The 19,315-nt window shown below is 40.0% G+C and overlaps 1 protein-coding gene across 1 annotated transcript in view; it reads left to right on the forward strand.

The window, feature by feature from the left end:
* Nucleotides 1-19,315, forward strand: part of ANO2 (anoctamin 2) — a 573,391-nt gene that overhangs the window by 47,842 nt on the left and 506,234 nt on the right. The window lies entirely within an intron of this gene.

The following is a 19,315-nucleotide window of genomic DNA, read 5'->3' on the forward strand; positions in this document are numbered from 1 at the left end:
TGATGGAGCCCTGAAAGAAGAGAGACATTTTTAAAAGGTGGAATGAATGATTGAAAAAAAACCCATTTATTAAGCACCAGCTGTATATCAGGTTCTGGGCTAGGTGCTGCGAATTCAAATACAGAAGCAAGATAGTCCCTGTCCTCAAGGAACTTAGATTTCTTATAGTGGAATACAACAGATCTAAGGGAGTTTTAGCATGGAGAATGACAGGGATTGTGAGTGGGCAGTCACTCATCATGTTTTTTTCCTTAGTAATAATGACAGGATTGACTTGATTCCTTTTCCTGTAAAGATTGAAGGGGGTAGGAGTGGAGAAGGCGGGAGAAGGCAACAGTCATGGTAGCTATTCCAGAAGATGCAGAGGAGTCAATTTCAGACATGGGAGATGCCATTATTTAGGCAGCATGTTGCAGTCCAATGAGCCCTGAATTTTGAGCCATAGACCCTGGGTTCAAGCCCTAGCTCTTCTCATCGGTTCTGTGATCTTGGGCAGGTCACTTAATAGAATTCTGTTCCCTCATCTGTCAAATGAAGGGGACAAAGATGCAGACCCTGCCCTCTAGTCTAATGGGGAGATGCTATTCCTATGCTAATAACTGTGATAAAGGCAGACTATGATAAAAGTATTAAGGGAGAGATTTGAAGTGCTAGGAGAAACTGGAGAAAGAAGAGATCATTGTAGTTGGAACAGTCATGGAAGAATCTATGCAGAAAGTGGCACCTGAGAGACAGTGCTATGTGTTATCTGAAATTTCCTCTAGCTTTAAATCCTTTGAGAAAGTCAGGAACAGGAGAAATCAAATAGTTCTCCTTGATCAAAAGGCAGAGATATACAGAGTGCAGTGGGTCTTTGGGTGTATGACCTGATTCTATAAGTTATTAATTGTGTAGCCTTGGGGAAAGAGTTTCCCCTCTCTTGGCCCCAGTCTCTTTGTCTACAAAATAGAGATTACATTTATGCATATTAATAGTTACACATAGGAATATTTTACATTTATCCACGGTCATCAGGGAGGATGAAATGACAGTATCTATAGTATATACCATAAATACTTCAAAGAGATGTCATTTTTTGGTGGATAAGAGAGAGAACTAAGGATTACCCTGAGATTTCTAGCCTTTATGCTGCAACTGACCTGGTGAGAGACCAGAAGAGAGGTTAAGTAAGGGAGAAAAGGTTATGAATTTGTTGGCCTCAAAATAGTCCCATCTCCCCTTGCATTCATTCCTGAATCATATGGAATTAGCAACTTAATTCCTGCTTTATTCTGATTGCTGTTGAGCTACCTTCACCCAGCTCTTACCTGTGGCTCCAAGAAGCTGTAGCATGCACAGATGGGCATGAATGTAACTGACAGGCCTCAAACACATTAATAAGTTAGGGGGATGTCTATGCCAAACACATGAGACCATGGGCTGGTGAGAACAATTTGTTCCAATGACCATGAGGTGGGCTGAAGTAGGCACTAGGAAGCACACTGAGGTACGAAGGCCACGGAGCTCTTAGAGCCACGTTCCAAACCATCATCAGTCATCCTGACTTTTGTCCTGCCACTGGACTTTGATGGCTCTGGAAGAGAGAGTGAGGCTGATGACTGTGCAACTCTGCCTCACTTACATCCAAATCCAAATCACCTTGTGATTTCATTGATCCTCTTCAACAGAAAGGCACAGAATAACAGCTGTGTGCCAGGCGCCATGCTAATATGATCTCATCTGATTCTATAACAACTCTATGAAATAGGTGCTGTTATTGTCCCATTTTTCAGTTGAGAAAACTGAGACAAGCAGAAGTTGCCTGATTTGCCTGGAGTCATGCAGCTAGTAAGTATCTGAGGCTGGATTTGAGCTCAAGTGTTCTTTACTCCAGGCCCAGTGTTCCCTCTATCAAGCCAGTGGGTTGCCTCCACACTTTCCCCACAAGTGCATACAGAGTCTAGGGGGAAGTGGGAAAAGGTTTAGAGAGCTTGTGTGGCAAAGAGGTAGCCCCCCACAGACCCTGGTCATAGGAAGTCCTTTTTTTCTGATTCAGAAGTTTCACTTTCTCCAATTCTCTATAAGTACAATGGATCTGCATCCATCTTTCCTTGGACCCTGATACTCACAGGTACCTGTTCCATCTCTGGAACACTGCAGGGAATATGGGAAACCCAACATCTCCTGGGCTCTCTGGCCAAAGGAAGAGCTGGGAGGAAACAAGTCCAAAGTCAAGGCCCCTCCTTTCTCCCAAGCTGTTTCCTCCTCAGGAATATGTTGGAAAGCCTTACTTATTCTAGTTTCTGGAATTTCTTTTTTTCTGGCTAACTTGATGATTTCTTTTCTTTTCTTTTTTTTTGGAAGGGGGAAGGCAGGGCAATTGGGGTTAAGTGACTTGCCTAAGGTCACAGGGCTAGTGTCTGAGGCTGGATTTGAACTCAGGTCCTCTTGACTCCAGAGCCAGTGCTCTATTCACTGTGCCACCTACCTGCCCCTTGATGATTTTTAAAAATAGAATCTAGAGGATGTAAGGAAAACTCCTCAGTCAAATGTAATAGACTTCTTATCTGACATTATTTCACTTCATTAAATGACTTTCAAAGACTTCCTGCATTTAGTCTTACTTAAGTCCCATGATTGACTGACTGACCTGTATTCTTACCTAGTTAAGATAGCAAGGCTAAATCAGGTGAGGTGGTTTTGACCCTGCCCTTATACTTTTTACTTGGCAGGTAGAATATTATAGAATTTTAGAAATGAACAGGACATTACAGACCATCTAATCTAACCTGTACCTAGCAAGAATCTGACAAGTGATCAGTAAGCCTTTGCTAGGCTCCCAGTAAGGGCAAGTCTTCCTTTCTTCTGAGGCATCCCCTTTCACTCTTTGAGGTCACTAATCATTATGAAGTTTTGACATGGATCTGGATTCTTATTCTTCATTGGGTCTTTGGGGAATTGAGTTCTTGTAATTCCCCAGGAGGGCAACTTCCATCAATCAATCAATCAATTATTATTTATTGTAGTAATCAGCTTTTTGTTGTTCAGTTGTTTTGTAATTGTGCCTAACTCTGTGACCCCATTTGGGGTTATCTTGGCAAAGATACTGCAATGGTCTGCCACTTACTTCTCTAGTCCATTTTACAGATGAGGAAACTGAGGCAAACGAGGCTAAGTGACTTGTCCAAGGTCACACACCTACTAAGTATCTGAGGCCAGATTTATACTTATGAAGATGAATCTTCTTGACTCCAGGCCAAGTGCTTTATCCACTGGGCAACCTGGCTGTAATCACTAACACCCTGATATTTGCAAGGTACTGTGTTAGGTTCTGAGGATATGAAGACAGAAATGAAATAGTTCCTACCCTCAAAGAACTTGTATTCTTTCAAGGTAACAACATGTACACATATAGATATATATAAAATGAATTTGGAGTAATTTTTTTAGAAGCACTGGTAGCTATGAGAATCAAGAAAGACCTCAAGAAGGAGATGGCATTTGAATGAAGAAATGCATGAAAAGCACTTATTAAATATTTACAATTGGCAAACACTGTACTAAACACTTAGGAATGCAAATACAAAAGCAAAGGTAGTCACTGCCCTCAAGAAGCTTACTTTTTTGTTTTGGTCTAATTTAAAATGTTTAACGACCCTCAAAAAAAACCCCAAATGATAATGCGCTGTCCTTATTCATGTAAATGTGATCAATGATTAGTTACTTTTAATAAAGTCTTATATATATCAAGAAGCTTATACTCTAATGGGGAGACAGAAAAGTGGATGATAGCCTGGGAGAGATACCTTGGTCAGGAAAATTACAGGGCTGATGAGGGGGTGAGAGGAAGGAGATTGATATGCATTCACACACATATGTCTCCATGTATACACACATGTGTACAGACATGTTATGTATGCATACATGTACATAATACAATATAGGTCTATATATTCACACATACAAACATATATAAATTCATAAATATTTTTCAGGAACATGAGCAGAGCAAATTTGATCACGATTCATGGTTCCAGAACAAGGGTAGGGAGAAGAGGGAAGGGACAGGAAAGATTACTAGATGGGATATTATATAGAGAGGACAATAAGGTGGGTAGTTTGGACAAACCAAAGAATTTGTGAAGGGGAGTAATGCATAAGAAGACTAGAAAGGAATGTTGGAACCAGGTTGTGACTTTTGAGTCACACTCAAGGACCTAGCCACATGTGACCTTGAGGCTACAGGTTTCTCACTCCTGGTCCAAGCCTTAGTTCACTGGGTAAATAAAATTGTGAAGATTGTCCCTTGTCCCTTTAAATGGAAACCTTTTTCACTTGCGTAAACCAGGGATGCATCTCTAGAGCTGATTGTTAAATGTTCTGTGTGAGGCTTTATATTTCAGAAATTGCCCCTTATTACAAATCAGGTCTTGATTTTTTTTGTTTTGTCGTTGACCAGTTGGCCACCCATATTGCTCACGACCACTGATTAAAATGCCCTCTGAAATATTATTGATGCAGTACTTGGGGATTAGGGTCCCTTCTTATCTTCTTATCTTAGGAAAATGACATAGCCTAATGATTTAGTAACCATGATTATATTGATTCACAACGTAAGGAGCTGGATGCTTAGGGTTTCTCATGGGGAAAGAGAGGAGATAAGCACCTTTTATATACCTAGCAGAGGTCTGGGTGTTAAAAAGCATGAAGGAAAAAAATAAAAGAGGCTGTACTTGCATGGTGCGGGGTACGATGACCCTGGACAGCCTTTCTGGCCCTTAGTAAAGGTCCAAGAGAGACTGACTGTATGAGGAACCTTAGCTATATGAAGACACTATCAGATACAAATGATTTAGAGGTGAGGAATGATGTTACCTGCAAGAGCCAAATTGATTTCCATTTAGGACCATAGGATGTTAGAAGTAGGAGGCACCTTGAGGACCAGCTCATCTAAGCCCCTCATTTTGTAGATGATGGAACTGAGACCCCTAAAGCTAAAGAGATTTGACAAAAAAAAGGCAAACCCCAGGGTTTGAAGCATCTCTTAATCGTCAGATCTGTTGAATGTCTTTTCTCAGTCATCCCTCTTGGTCTCTCTGTGGCATTTGACAATCTTGACTACCCTCTCTTCCTAGATGTTCTCTTTTCTGGGTCTTCGTAACTGTTCTCTTGGTTCTGTTCACCCCTGAGCTTCCTTAATTGTATCTCCGTCCACAATGCTTCCCTCCCACAGTGAACTGCAGATATGCCCCAAGGCTTTATCCTGGATACTCTTGAGTTTCTCTATTCTTTCTAAGCAATTTTATAAGATCGCATGTATTCGATGATAATTTCTGATTTTTAGGCCTTGTCCTGAGCTCTAGTTCCACATATCACATATCTCTTTGGCAGCTATGTGGAGGATAGACAGTTTTTGACTTGTGTGTGAATTGTATTTAAGTGAAGCAGAGTTGCACAAAAGTCATCTGCCTCACTCTCTCCTCCTGAGTCATCAAAGTCCAGCAGCAGGACAAAAGTCAGGACCACTGGTGGCCCAGGATGCACCAGATGACCTTACCACCTATGATGTCTGACCAAGGTCTAAGTGTTCCATAGTGCCTGCTTTAGTCGCCTTCACGGCCGTTGGAACAAGTTGTTCTCATTCACCCATTCTTCTAGCGGTATTTTAACTGAGGCTTAGAGGAAGTCAGGAAAGTCAGGAGGTAAAGATGGGGAGGGAGAGCATTCTAGGTATGGGGGACAGCCAATGAAAATACCTAGAGCCTTGAGAACTGGATAAAGAATATATGGAGAAGTGGGGTGCAAAATATAAAAAGACTGGAAAAGTGGAGGGAACAATTTATGAAGGTAAAAAGTAAAGAATATGAAGACAAGACTTGGCAACAGATTGGATGTGAAGGATGAGAAAGAATCAGGTTTTGAGGCTGATGCCTGGATGGTTGGGTGGGATGGTGGTACTCTTACCAGCAATAGGGAAGTGAGGAAGGGGGGAAAGGTCTTGGGGGTAGAGATAATGAGCTCATTTTTGGACATTTACTGTGGTCATTGTGTAAATAGTTTTCTTGGTCCTGTTTACTCTAAGTTTGACTTGGTGCTGTTTACTCAGTTCATATAAGTTTCGCCAAATTTCCCTTCATTCTTTATGTTCATTATTTCATGAAGCTCAATAATACCTCTTTATATTCATAAACCACAGTTTGTTTAGCTATTTCCCAGCTAATGGATACCAATGTCGTTTCCACCTTTTTGCTAGCACAAAAATGTATCTATAAACATTTTTTGTATATATAGAACTTTCCCCTCTGTTTTTGACATCTTTGGGGGCATATGTCAATTATCACTGAGTCAAAGGGTATGTGCAATTTGGAATTAATAAAATTCCAAAATGTTTTCAACAATGATTGGATCAATTTACAGCTCCACCAATAGTGTGTTTACCTCCCTATAACCCCTTGAAAATTTGCCAGTTTTGTCTTTGCCAGTATAATGGGGATGAGATAAAAACTATATTGTTTTGACTTTCATCTGTCTTATTTTTAGTTATTTAGAATATTCTTTCATATAGTTGACTAGTATGCTCTTACAGAGTTATTTGGAAGTAAGTGGTGGTTAAGTGTTTTATTTACTCTTGGTAGCATAGCTAGTATGTGTCAGAGGAAGGACTTGAAATCCAAATTCTCTTGATTCTATGCTCGCCCTTTAGTCAATGTTCCACTATGTAAAGCCCAAGAATAGAATGCCATATTACAGAGTATTCTAGAAGGTGGAAGGAGTAAAGAATGGTGTAATTAAGAAAACCTTTCTTAGAAAGGGGAATCACAGATGAGTATTATGTAAAATGGGGTGAGATTATCGTAGATGTGTGGGTGGAGAGAATTCTGTAGTACTCTTATGTGGTATGAAAATGTTAGTGCTGAGAGAGGATTGAAGGGATTGAAAAAATTTAATATCACTAAGTATTTGTTAAGATCCTAATTTGTAGAGGCAGTTAGGTAGTGCAGTGAATAGAGTACTGGCCCTGGAGTCAGGAGGATCTGAGTTCAAATTTGGCCTCATGTACTTGACACTTGACCCTGGGCAAGTCACTGAACCTGGTTTCCTAAGGCCCTCCTTCCCCCCAATTCTAATTTGTGCCAAGCATTGGGCTAGGTTTCAGGGCTATAAATATAAAGAATGAAACAATCCCTACTCACAATGAGCTTACATCCTAAGGTGCATATAAAAATATATACAGGAAAAATGTAAGTAAATATAAGTAAAAAAAAAAAAACCAAGACAAATGTGCCATGCACACACACATATCGTAGTTAAATACAATGTAGTTTGGCAGCGAATGACCTGGTAGTTAAGGAATTAGAAAAAGACCACACATAAAAGGGGACATTTGATCTGCATCTCAATAAAAAGAAGATCAGAGAATTTTGGCTAAGGTTGAGTAATGGGAAGATGGGGGAGATTTTCTAGAAGATTGAAATCAGATTGGCGTGAATGAAACAAACAATATGGTCCTAGTACTGATTTAAATTAGGAGAAAAAAATATGTGTGTGCATGTATATCAGCATTTGGTAGAGAAAATCCAGCCTAAATAATTTTAACAACAAATGTGAGTAGATTAGATTCACTAATAAAATAGAAGAAAATAGCAGAATAGATAAGAACACAAAACCTAGCAATTTGCAGTATACAAGTCATGCAGCTAAAATATAAAGACCAAATGTTACAATGAGGGACGATGACAAAATTCATTATTCTTCAGGCAATTCTAAAAAAGCATGACTTGCAATCATGATTTCAGGTATGACAATAGCAAATCCTGCCTCTGACACAAATGATGGTAAAATGTGGTATTTAGACAAAAAAAATTGCTGTGAAGAGAGACAAGCAGGAAAGCCACATTATGCTTAAAGGCATAGTTAAGAAAACTCAAATCACGTGATTATATGAATGGATGCAGAAAAAATCCTCAGTGAAATACAGTATCATTTATGTTAAATTCTTTAAATGCACAGGCATGGAAGAATTCTTGTTTAATATAGTCAGAAACATATATCTAAAATCAAGAGCTAGCTTGAATTCTTTTCCATGGAGTAATACTACAGAAATTGGTGTTTGATTTTTTTTTTGGGGGGGGGTGAGGTGGAGTGGGGCATGTCTGGACCAGTGGTTTCCTCAGCATAAAGAACCTGGTAGCAATGCAGGTCAGCATCTTATCTGCAAGAGAATGACTTGCCGAAGGTTGCACAGCTAGTGTGCAAGAGGTTATACACCTAAACCCAGGTCTTCCTGAATCTGAGGCCAGCTCCCTGTTTCCTACTGCTTTTACATAATTGACATTAAGAAAGCCTATATCCTATTAACTGGTATTGAGAGAGACTAATGTCTAGGAATAAGGAAGTGAGAGAACTACTGTACTCTTATCTATTTTGATTAAAACGTATCTGGGGTACTATTTCAAAGTCTAGTTGCCACATTCTAGGAAGGACAGTGATAAACTGGAGAGTGCCTAGAGGAAATCAACCTGGATAGGGAAAGAAAGACCTTGAATTCATATCATAGGAGGATCAGTTGAAGGAATTGGGGTTATTTAGCTTGGAGAAGATATGACTTAGGGAAGGTATGATAGTCATCCAAAGAGCTATATTCTGTTCAGCCCCAGAAGGCAGAATGAGGAGCAATGGGCAGATGTGCAGAGTCAACAATAGGCTTGATTTGAGGAGAAACTTCCTAATTATTAGAGCTATCAGGAAGTGAAGTGGGTTGTCTCTGAATATAGTTGGTTTCCATTGGGGATTTTTGAGAAAAGACTGGAGGACTATGCATTGCATTCCTTTTTTTTTTCAGATATAGGTTGGACTAGAATGACCACTAAAGTCCCACCCCAGCTGGAAATTCTGTGTTTGTATTATTTTTCCCATTATATGAATGATATAACTGAGTCTCAGGGCAGTTCAGTCATTTGTCCATTGTCAAACAGTTACTAAAAGCCAAACCTCAGAGTCAAACACAAGTGCTATGCTTTTTTTCTTTTTTTACTAGCAGGTAGTGATTCTTTATAGGATGTAATGCTGTTTACTTTTAGATGTCTAAATAATCTATATTCAGAGCAAATGAACAATTGAACAAGTGAACAAAGGTAGCACAACACGTGATGTGTGTTGTACTGGCCTTTGTAATAACCAGTGAAAGTAAATGGTGTTTATAGGAAGGGAATGGAAGAATGGTCTATAGGTTTTTACTAAGGTCATTACCCAAAATCTCTTTACTGAACAAGGACAGGTGTTCTGCTGAAATTCCCCATCTTCTTTCCAAAAACACTTGAGAGCCCAGTCAAGTTGGTTAGGTTTTGTAATATAGCATACAGTGGTGGGGAGGGAGACCCCATTTTATTGCTGGATGGGTTCTTGGTCAGTCTTGATTTCCACATTGGATTTTTTACTCTCCCTGTTCTTAAATCCTCTGTGGTTTAGGAACAGACTCCTTGCTCTGGCCATTATCATAGGGATAGCCATAGCCAAAGGCACAGAGACAGGAGCTGGGGTGTGGTAGATGAGGAACAAGAGGTAGGTCATTTTGGCTGGACCATGGAGTTCATGAAAGGAAGAAATGTGTAATAAGACTGGAAAAGTAGACTGGGGTCAGGTTGTGAAGGGCTTAAAGTGCCAAAAAGGAGTTATTTATACTTGATCCTAGAGGTAATAAGGTGCCATTATAGTTTATTGAGTACAGGAACAAAATGGTCAGACTTCTACCTGAGGAAAATCACTTTAGCATCTGTGTGGAGGAAGGACTGAAATGAAGAGAGACTAGGAGGCAGCTAGATGGTACAGTGAATAGAGCAGGGGATGTAGAGTCAGGAAGACCTCAGTTCAAATCCTGCCTCAGACACTCTTGTCAGCTGCATGACTCTGGACAAAACATATAACCTCTACCTGCTTTAGTTTGCTCACCTGTAAAATGGGGATAATAAGAGCAGATACCCCCAAGAGATATTGTAAAGGTAAAATGAATAAAAAAACATGAAGAATTAGACTTGGTTAGTAGATGTAGACATGAAATTGAATCTAATGAAGAAAGCAGATGTGCTGAGAGGCAGGGAAGGGGTTGAAAATTCCTTCCTGGAGGACTTTAACAAGTAGAAGCCATGGGGTTGTCCAGGTTCGTGTAGGTGTCACCTTGCCCAGAGGAAGGACAGAAAGAAGGAAACATGCATTTATTAAGTACCTATAGTGTACTAAGCACTTCACAAATATCTCATTTGATCCTGGGAGACAGAGGCTGTTATTATCCCCATTTTACAGTTGAGGAAACTGAGGGAAATGGAGGTTAAATGATAGACTGAGACTCACACAGATAGTGGTTTTCTCTTTTGAGTCTCCAAGGGCTGTTAGGGGTACTTTAGGGACCTCCATTTGCTATGTAGAATGTGGATTTTTCTACCAAACCCATGTTTTCCTTTCTATGAAGGAACCCTCCCCACCCTACTTATGTGTTTCCATAGCAAATCCTCTCCACAGGTGGGTCTCACTCACACTTAGCTCATGAAGAGACAGTTTGGAGATCAGAGGTATCCCAAGCCTGGAAGTGGGCCTGTGGGGTTTTAGCACCTTCTTAGGAACAGGAAGCTGCTTAAGGATTGAATTTTGTTGGGTTTTGTTCATGTGTAACCCCTTGTCAGTTGTCAGCAACCACAACCCCCTGCTCTCCCCACCTGCCCCACAAGGTTTTCCTGTCTCCAGGAGCTGGTGTGAGCTCTTGCTCTGACTCCCAGCACGGCCCACCACTCCCTGGTAACCATGTTGTACGTGTTGCTATGTGTTTACTGTTCACAGTAGAATTGGAGAGTTGTTTAAATCATCATGGACCCAGGAGAAGGGTAGGAGGGAGTAGGGGTGGTGGCAGGGAGTGGGGCAGGTGCAGACTCCTGTAACTGGCATTTGGAAACTCTGGCCATTAAAAAAAAATCCTATTATCTCTCCAGTACATTCAGTTTTACAAAGGACTTTCCTTGCAGCATCTTAATGAAGGATAAGGATTATTATCATCGCCATTTTTTTTTTAAAGCAATCGGGGTTAAGTAACTTGCTCAAGGTTACATGGCCAGTTATTTCTGGGTGTGGTGCTGAGTATCTGAGCCCCGATTTGATCCAGGTCATCCCGACACTGGAGCCGGTGCTCTTACTTGCTGAGCCACCTGGCCATTCCTTATCATCGCCATTTTACAGATGAGAAAATTGGTGTTGAGTGGTGGTTAATGACTCGCCCAAGGTCACTGAGATAATGTGTCAGAGCTTGGAGTCAATGTGGGGTCTTTTGATTGGAAGATAAATGTCAGACTTTCAGTCAATAAACATTTATTAAGCACCTACTGTGTGCTGGATACTGGGAGCATTTTTTCTCTTACACACCCATTGACATGACACTGGAGACTGGGGAGGTTGATGGAACCCAGAAAAGAATCTGCACAATTCACACACATTGCCTATTTCAATCAGAGTGCTGAATTTCTTCAGATTTTGTTAGATATATGTAAAGTTCCAGAGTCTGGGCATGATGGAAAGTGGACGGAACTGTGGGTAAGGAGGCCTGCATCCTTGAAGGTCACTTCTCTGGGTGTCACTTTTCTCACCTGTAATCTGAAGGGGCTGGACATGATTTCCATTTGCTGGATCTATAGTTCTAGGATTCCTTGGCACATGGATAGAGAATAACACAAGGCAGTATATGGGCCGTGCCAAATGAGGGTCCCAGAACTTCTAGGGAGGGAGAAATCAACTGCGGTAGTCCGGGAGACCTCACTGAGGAGGCAGAATTTTCCCAGACTCCATGTTCCCCCTCTTCTTTGGAAACCTAAACTTCCCACTGCTGTTTGCCTCACCTTTCTCTTTTTCATTCTCGAATGCTCTAGAATAAATTGATTTCTCTTTCCTACTCTTCACACCACTGTTCTACAGTTTTCCTCCCTGGTAGTAGCATCTTTTTCTTCCCACCTCTTGTTCTGCCCTTGGGGGGTAGGGTGAAGCAGAAAGGGAAAAGCTCCTTATTTCCCACCTGGGGAGGAGAGATGAGTTGCCATGGCAACCTTCAGGCCTCTCGAACTGGGAGGAAAGGGCAGAAAGAAGCTTTGTTTGTAGAAAGATGAATGTGGGCAGAAGCAAAAGGGCAGGGAGAAATGTCAGGATCTGGTTTCTGCCTGGTGCTCTGTGGGGGAAACATAACTTTTTCTCCCCCCTTTAGAGGAGGAGGGATGATCAGTAGCCCTACGATTGGACACTGGTCTGCTTACCAGCCCTGGATCTGGGAGCATTTGCCCTTCGATGTAGAAGGTGTTTAGCTTAGGTTATTAGAGACATAATGTGTTAGGACTTCAAGGGAACTTAGAGGACACCTGATTCTATCCGTTCATTATAAAATATTTCTCTATAAAGAGGAAGGAACTGAAGTTTAGAAATGTGAAATAATTTGCCCAAAGTCCCACAGCTAATTAGTGACAATAGGTAATAAAACAAATCTCTTCAATAATCGACAGTTTTTTTTTTTTTAAACTGAGTCATTGAGGATGGAGTGCCCTGAATTAAAGGCCATTCTTTGGAAAAATAAAACAAAACCAAACTTCTTTTCTCTCCATGGCCAACCGAAGACAGCAGCTATAGGCTGCTTGGACAGCTGGATCCCGGCTCCCTGGAAACGTTTTAAATTATCAATGGGCTTTGTTTGCAGCAGTTATTAATCTGTTCCTGAAAGCCTCAGAGACTGTTTTGGGAAGGCCTGAGGCTTGAGCTAGGGTACTGTAATCCCTGGAGCCAGTGTGATGACATTGTAAGAACAACAGAGCACAAGAAGGCTGTCCAGGAAGTCACCCTGAAAGAATGGGCCTTTAGGCAGAGATGGCTCAAGCCTGAGGAAAGTCCAGGATGTAGGAAAAGACAGCTTTTTGAATGGATCTCGGGGTAGGCTGAGGGGCATAAGCCTGGGAAGCCCACTTGGAAATCCTTGCCCAAAGGCAACAGGAAAATCATTCAGTCTAGTAGTTAGGAAGAGCCTTAAAGACCTCCCATATCAACCTGCCTCTGGACAAGAATCTTCTCTACCACCTTCTCAACTAGTGATCATATAGCCTTTGCTTGATGACCTCTAGTAAGGGTAATCAATTCCCCAGTCTACTTTGGGATAGCTTTAATTCTTAGGAAGTTTTCCCTTATAGGAAATCTAAAGCTGCCTCCTTGAGCCTTTCATCCATTGTTTCTAATTCTCCTTTCTAGACTCAGGCAGAACAAGGTGAGAATTGAAGGGAGGGGAAAGAATGCAACCTATACTCTGTGGGCCAATGAGCTTGACTTTGATTCCTGTGAAAATTCCAAAAGAAATGTTCCATAATGGTTAGTCATTGAATTAATCTGCTTTATTTCTTTTAATCTCCTTGGTGTTGCTGCAAAGCATTCCTGTACATCACTGTGTGAGCCTCAGTTTCCCCAATTTTAAAATGGAAGGACTTAGACTTAACCTCATAGAGCCCTTCCAGTCTCAACATTCTTTGATTGCATATTTCATTATCCTATGTTATTGCAGTGCTCTTAGGATTGCTCCTGAGAGGCCCAGAGAGTTTGAGAGACTTGTCATAAATCATATAGGTATGGCAACTTCTGGGTTTCCAGGGACTGGGCTGTCTCTTGCAATGTTTGGTGTTAGCCTCAGTCACTCTGGAGCAGTCTCTAAGTGAGGCCCATTTCCCTTTGGGGCTTCTTGTCTTTAGTAATGAGGTACTCCACAAACAAAACATGGTGACAGCAGCCTGGGTTATGTTTTATAACTTCTGATCAAGGCATGAGACCGGGGAGCCTCTGGGCCTGGATGAACTCTCATTTGGGTGAGATAGTCTCAACCAATGTAGTTATACACAATGTATAAATCACTTGGGCCCTAGACCATAAGCTGGAGTTTCCAGGGGGTATTCAGCCTCTTCCTGACCCTCCCTTCTGGAAAAGTAATTCATAGATTTATTAATTTAGATCTTTGAGTTTTGAAGAACCCATAAATTGTCTGGTTTAGTCCCAGACAGATAAGACCCTATTACAGAGAAGAATTCTCTAATTTTACACAAGCCTCCACTAAAGTCCTACTACTTGGATGCCACACAATGGTATGGATATGACTTTAGGCTCTCAAAGCCTCTGTTATAGTATATTCCAAATTCCAATTGGTCCTCCTAAGGCAGGTATAAGGCAGACAGAGCCCTAGGCTTGGAATCAGGAAGACTTGGCACATAGTAGGTACTTAATCCTTCTCCTCCCTTCCCCTCCCTTCCCCTCCTTTCCCCTCCTTTCCCCTCCCTTCCCCTCCCCTCCCCTTCCCTCCCCTCCCTCTAAATGTAGACTCAGAAATGTACTCTTTGTTTTTTGTCTGAGGACTAGCCCAACTTAGTTCCTTTAGGACCATCAATAGAAGTTTAATCATCAAAAATTTAAAAGTTTTATTTAAAATTTTTTTCTCTATTACTGAGCATTTACTTTTTCTCCCTCCTGTCTCCCAAATCCTTATCCCTAAGCACTGGGGGAAAAAAAAACCCTAGAATCTTTACAGTGAATGGTTAAGTAAAACAGATTTCTATATTGACCATACCTTAAAACATGCATATTTAATACATTACTTCTCTCATAGTCCTCTGGAATTGTGGTTGATCATTGAGCACTCCAAGCCTCAGTAAGAAACAAGGCCAGTGCAATGAGCTGGTCCACCTGCTTTGGGGCCTTGCAGGCAACCTGAATCCAATGTGGTCTCGAGCTTTTGATTAGAACCTATCAGGTCTATAGAAGGAGATCTGAGGGGATAGTACAAGGAGAAGAAAACAGTGAAGGGTAGAGGCCAACACCTATTTAAACTTGGCCTCTAGGAGAGGAGGGAGAAGCCAGGGATTGTGAAGGTAGGCCAGGGTAGGGCCTGTCCTAGTCACCCCATCCACAAATGCAATGGAGGTGGCATCTAGAACTGTAATCTTGTGGGTAAAAGATTAGGGACTTTCCAAGTTGGGGGAGGGGAGGGAAACTGGTGTAATTCTTTGAAATCTGAAAAGGAGGTGGTCTTGCTTCTACCATTCATTCTCCTCCCCCACCCGTGTCTATTCAATCAAAGGAACCCAAAATCAGGACCGAATTGACCAGGGCCAGTTTTCAGATAAGACACATATGGTTTGCTTGAGATTTGTAATTGTGGGAAAACTTCTTGTATCAATCTTTGGATCTGTGTTTTTGGTCAGCATAACCTAGGTCCTTTGTTAAGGGTCTCTAAGCAATAAGTAGAAACAGTGCAGCTTCCCAGCCACACAGGGCTAGGTTCAAACAAGTAGGAATAAGATTTTCTCACAATTCTCACAACTGAATAAAGTTTTCTCATAAGACAGAAATTGAACTAGTTCTGTAATTGAATAGAAAAAGAATTGAGCTAGCTCCAGAATTGAGTCACAAGATGGAGTTAGTGTGATTCACTGAATTCCCACTACCACTTACTATTCTAATCCCCTCAATCCTACTGCAGAAATCCCAATATAATTTCCTTTTAGAAATTATTATGGTGTTTTGAATAGGATGGTAATATAAACTTTATTCAAAAAAGCAGTCATAGCCATAAGAATGCAAGAGAACTTTCAAGTAGTAATGGAAATATAAAAATCTGACCATGGAGGAGTTAAAAGTAAAGAGTTCCTATTAAGAGAAATGCTTTCAAGATGATCTGATCATATTACCTGCATAGATAATTTTTTGTTTTGTTTTGTAAGCAAGGAACAAAATTTAGTAGAGTTACACTTTATTGATGAAAAAAACCTTTAAATTTGGAATACTGGCATTCTGTTAAAGAAGAAAATCAAGAGATATTACATATTGATGCACTGGAATTCAGCACCTCAAATTTAAAACAATTTGCACTTGAGATTATGAAATCCTCATGTCTTGGTGGTCAAATCACACTTTAAGTTGTTCCATTTCCAATGTCTGACTTTAGTATCTCTTGTCAATGAAAAGATTTCCTATTACAGAATATTGTTCTAAAGAATGTGGGTGATAGAACCAATGGAGTCTGCCCCTTCCAACTAAGAGCATGGGAGTGGGCAGAACCTGATAGTAACATAAAGTTCTAATCCAGAAACTGAAGCTGGAGATAAAAGTAAACAGAAAAACTAAACACAATGAAGAAATACTATAGATGGAAAGAAACCCAAAATGTTTAACCCACAGCAGGCACGTGCAAGTAGAGAAGAAAATGGTCTAGCCAAAAGGATTCCAAGAGTGGAAGAAAGTAATGAAAGAGAGGAAGAAAGTAAGCACATGGCAAATGGTGAAAGTAAAGTCCTTGAGGAAAATATTATAAGGATAGGGAATAGATTAGAACAGAAGGTAGAAAACCTTGCTTAAGTAGAAGACTGCCTGAAAAATAGAATTAAGCAAAGAGAACTTAATGATTCTATGAAGTAACAAGAAATGTTAGAACAAAGTCAGATGACTGGGGAAAAATAGAATGTATTGTATCTACTATGTATCTACTATCAAAACAACTGACATGGGAAACATTGAGGACATATAACTTAAGATTCATTATACTCTCTGAAAACCATTACCAAATTAAAATAAATACTACTAGATAGCATATTTTTACAAAAAAATCACAAAACAATATTCAGAACTATTAGAACCAAAGGACAAAGTAGAAATAGAATCTCTGGCTGCATCTTGAAAGAAACCTCAGATTGAACACACACAGGAATATCATAGCCAAAATTCAGAGCTTGTTTCAGGGGTGGCCTTTTAGGTTCTTGGGTACAGCCTTTTGATTGAGTCCAAGTTTTACAGAACAAATCCTTTTATTCAGGGGATTCTGTAAAGTTTGGATTCAGTCAAAGAGCCTCACTTGAGGACCTAGAGGGCACATGAGACCTTGAGGTCGCAGGTTCCCCATGCCTGTAATCTAGATCAAATAAAAATATCCTGGAAAGGAAGAATTCAAACACCAGGGAACCGTGACCAGGGTCACAGATTATCAAAATGTCTACAAATGAGAGAAAATCCTAGATTAAATGGTAAAAGATAAAGACTTACAACCAAGAATAACTTACTCAGCAAAACTGAGTAGAATCCCAAAAAGAAAAAAAATATTTTTAGAAAATAAAGGACTTTCATGCATTCATGATGAAAGAGACCAGAGTTGGATAGAATATTTGAAATGCAAGCACGGGAGACAAAAGAAACCTAGAAAGATAAATGCATTTGATCATTCGAAAGGGACTAAATGATGAGGTGCTTACATTATAATAGGAGAAGATAGATGTCCCTCTAGAAGTCTACTTTCTCCACAGGTTTTAGAAAGAGAGACAAACATAAGATCTGAGTGAGGTTTTTTTTTTAAGAGGAAAGAAAAGGAAAGGAACAAGGAATATAATATAAAAGAAATGAGGAAATAGAACTTACTATTTATCATAATTGGGATACATATAAGGAAGAGTATACAAACTTGGAGGAAACGGGTTGGGGGAGAGATATTCCATAAATCTCTCATCTGCACCAGTGGAAGGTTGAACACTCCTGTATACGTGCATGCACACACACATCCCCAAGGTGTTTGGTATAGAGATAATTAAATTCTACTGGAAAATAGGGACAGAGAAAGAAGAGGGGAGTTGAGAAAGGAAGAGTCAGGGAGGGAATAGTCACAAGTATGACAAATTAACCTTGGAGGCTAGAGCACAAAAGAAGATGAAATAATAGAATGATCAATTATAACTTTCAGAGGAGATGATGAATTATGCTTTCCACCTCTTGACAAGAGGTGGCCTTCTAGATCCTTGAGTGCAGCCTTTTGACTGACTCCAAGTTTTACAGAACAAATCCTTTTATTAAGGGGATTTATTCTGTGAAGTTTGGATTCAGTCAAAGGGCTGCACTTGAGGACCTAGAACATCACATGTAGTCTCCAGACTGCTGATTCCCCACCCCTGGTAGAGGTTGAGACCCCGAATAAGACATACATTTTCAAACATGGCCAATGTGTAGTTTTGTTTTGAGTTTGTCTGTCTCTTTCTCTCTATTTTACAAAGGAAAATTTTTTTGGTGGAGGACAGTCGTAAAGGTAATGAAAGGGGTCACTGATAGTGATGCCCCCAAAAAAAGATAAGGAAAAAAAATCAATGAAACATTAAAAATATATACAGAACGGGACAGACAAAAAAGGCATTATTCCTATTATTTTGTTAAATATACACTTAATTTTCATAGTATAAATTCATAGTTTCCTATATAACTATTTTTTCTGTCCTTTTCTGTGGAATTATTCTATTTGTTTTTTATAATTTAAAGAATTTTAAAGAAAAGAAAACCAAAAAAGTTACTATGTCTCCTTTTGCCTTGATTTCCTTTGTTTATTCTATGGAAAGTGAATACTTTTATGGTGTGTCTTCCCCTTGTACCCTATGTATTATTTTTCTTGTGTTATTTAAGAAGCCCCTAAAATCTTACTTCTAAGAAGCCCTCCCAGATTAAGTGTAAGGGAGATGCAGTCTCCTCTTCCTTCCCCAGCCCTGCTGTCCAAGTATGGAGTCACAGTCTTAGAACTGGGAGGGAATGTGAAGTTATCTAGTTCAGTTTCCTCTTTCCAGATGAAGAAAATGAGGAACAGAAAGATTACCAAAAAAAAGCCACATAGTTAATTAAGTGCTGAGCTGGGATTTGAACTTTGGTCTTATGACTAAGTGCAGCATACTTTCCACTATAACGTGGATTTTCTTTGATCGTGAAAGTCCCTTTCAGCACTAACTCTTATGATCTTTTGAAAGAGTATTGTGCCAGGATTCAGATGGTCTGAGTTCCAGTTCCTTTTTCCACTACTAACAATTTTTCTGGGTGTCAGTTGCTTTCTGTGTGAATACTTCAACCTTCTAGTCATTTCTTCTACCTCATAAAAGCATTAATTTCTATATAGTTTGGTTTTGAATGCTCTCAGTGGTTGTTCGGTTTTTGGTGTTAGGGGTCACTTTCTTTTTGTAGAAGAATAATCATGGGTCTTTGGGACAAGAGCAACTCTTTTTTTTTTTTTTAAATGCTTTATTAACTTCTGATTTACATCATTCATTACTGCCAGATTTTGAGTTACAAATTTTCTCCCCGTTTTTCCCCCACCCATCCCCCCAAAACAGCAGTCCCACAGGATATCCCCACCTCCAATCTGCTCTCTCCCATATTTTCTCCCATACCCGTTTCGACTTTTCCATTGTATCTCTATGCCTCAGGGCCTGTATATCTTATTTCTTAATTACATGTAAGATGGTATAAATAATAGTATATATATATATATATA

Source organism: Petaurus breviceps, unplaced genomic scaffold, assembly GCF_028583685.1.
Source record: "Petaurus breviceps papuanus isolate PSGF00001 unplaced genomic scaffold, PetGlider_PUasm1.0 78, whole genome shotgun sequence".
NCBI lineage: Eukaryota > Metazoa > Chordata > Mammalia > Diprotodontia > Petauridae > Petaurus > Petaurus breviceps.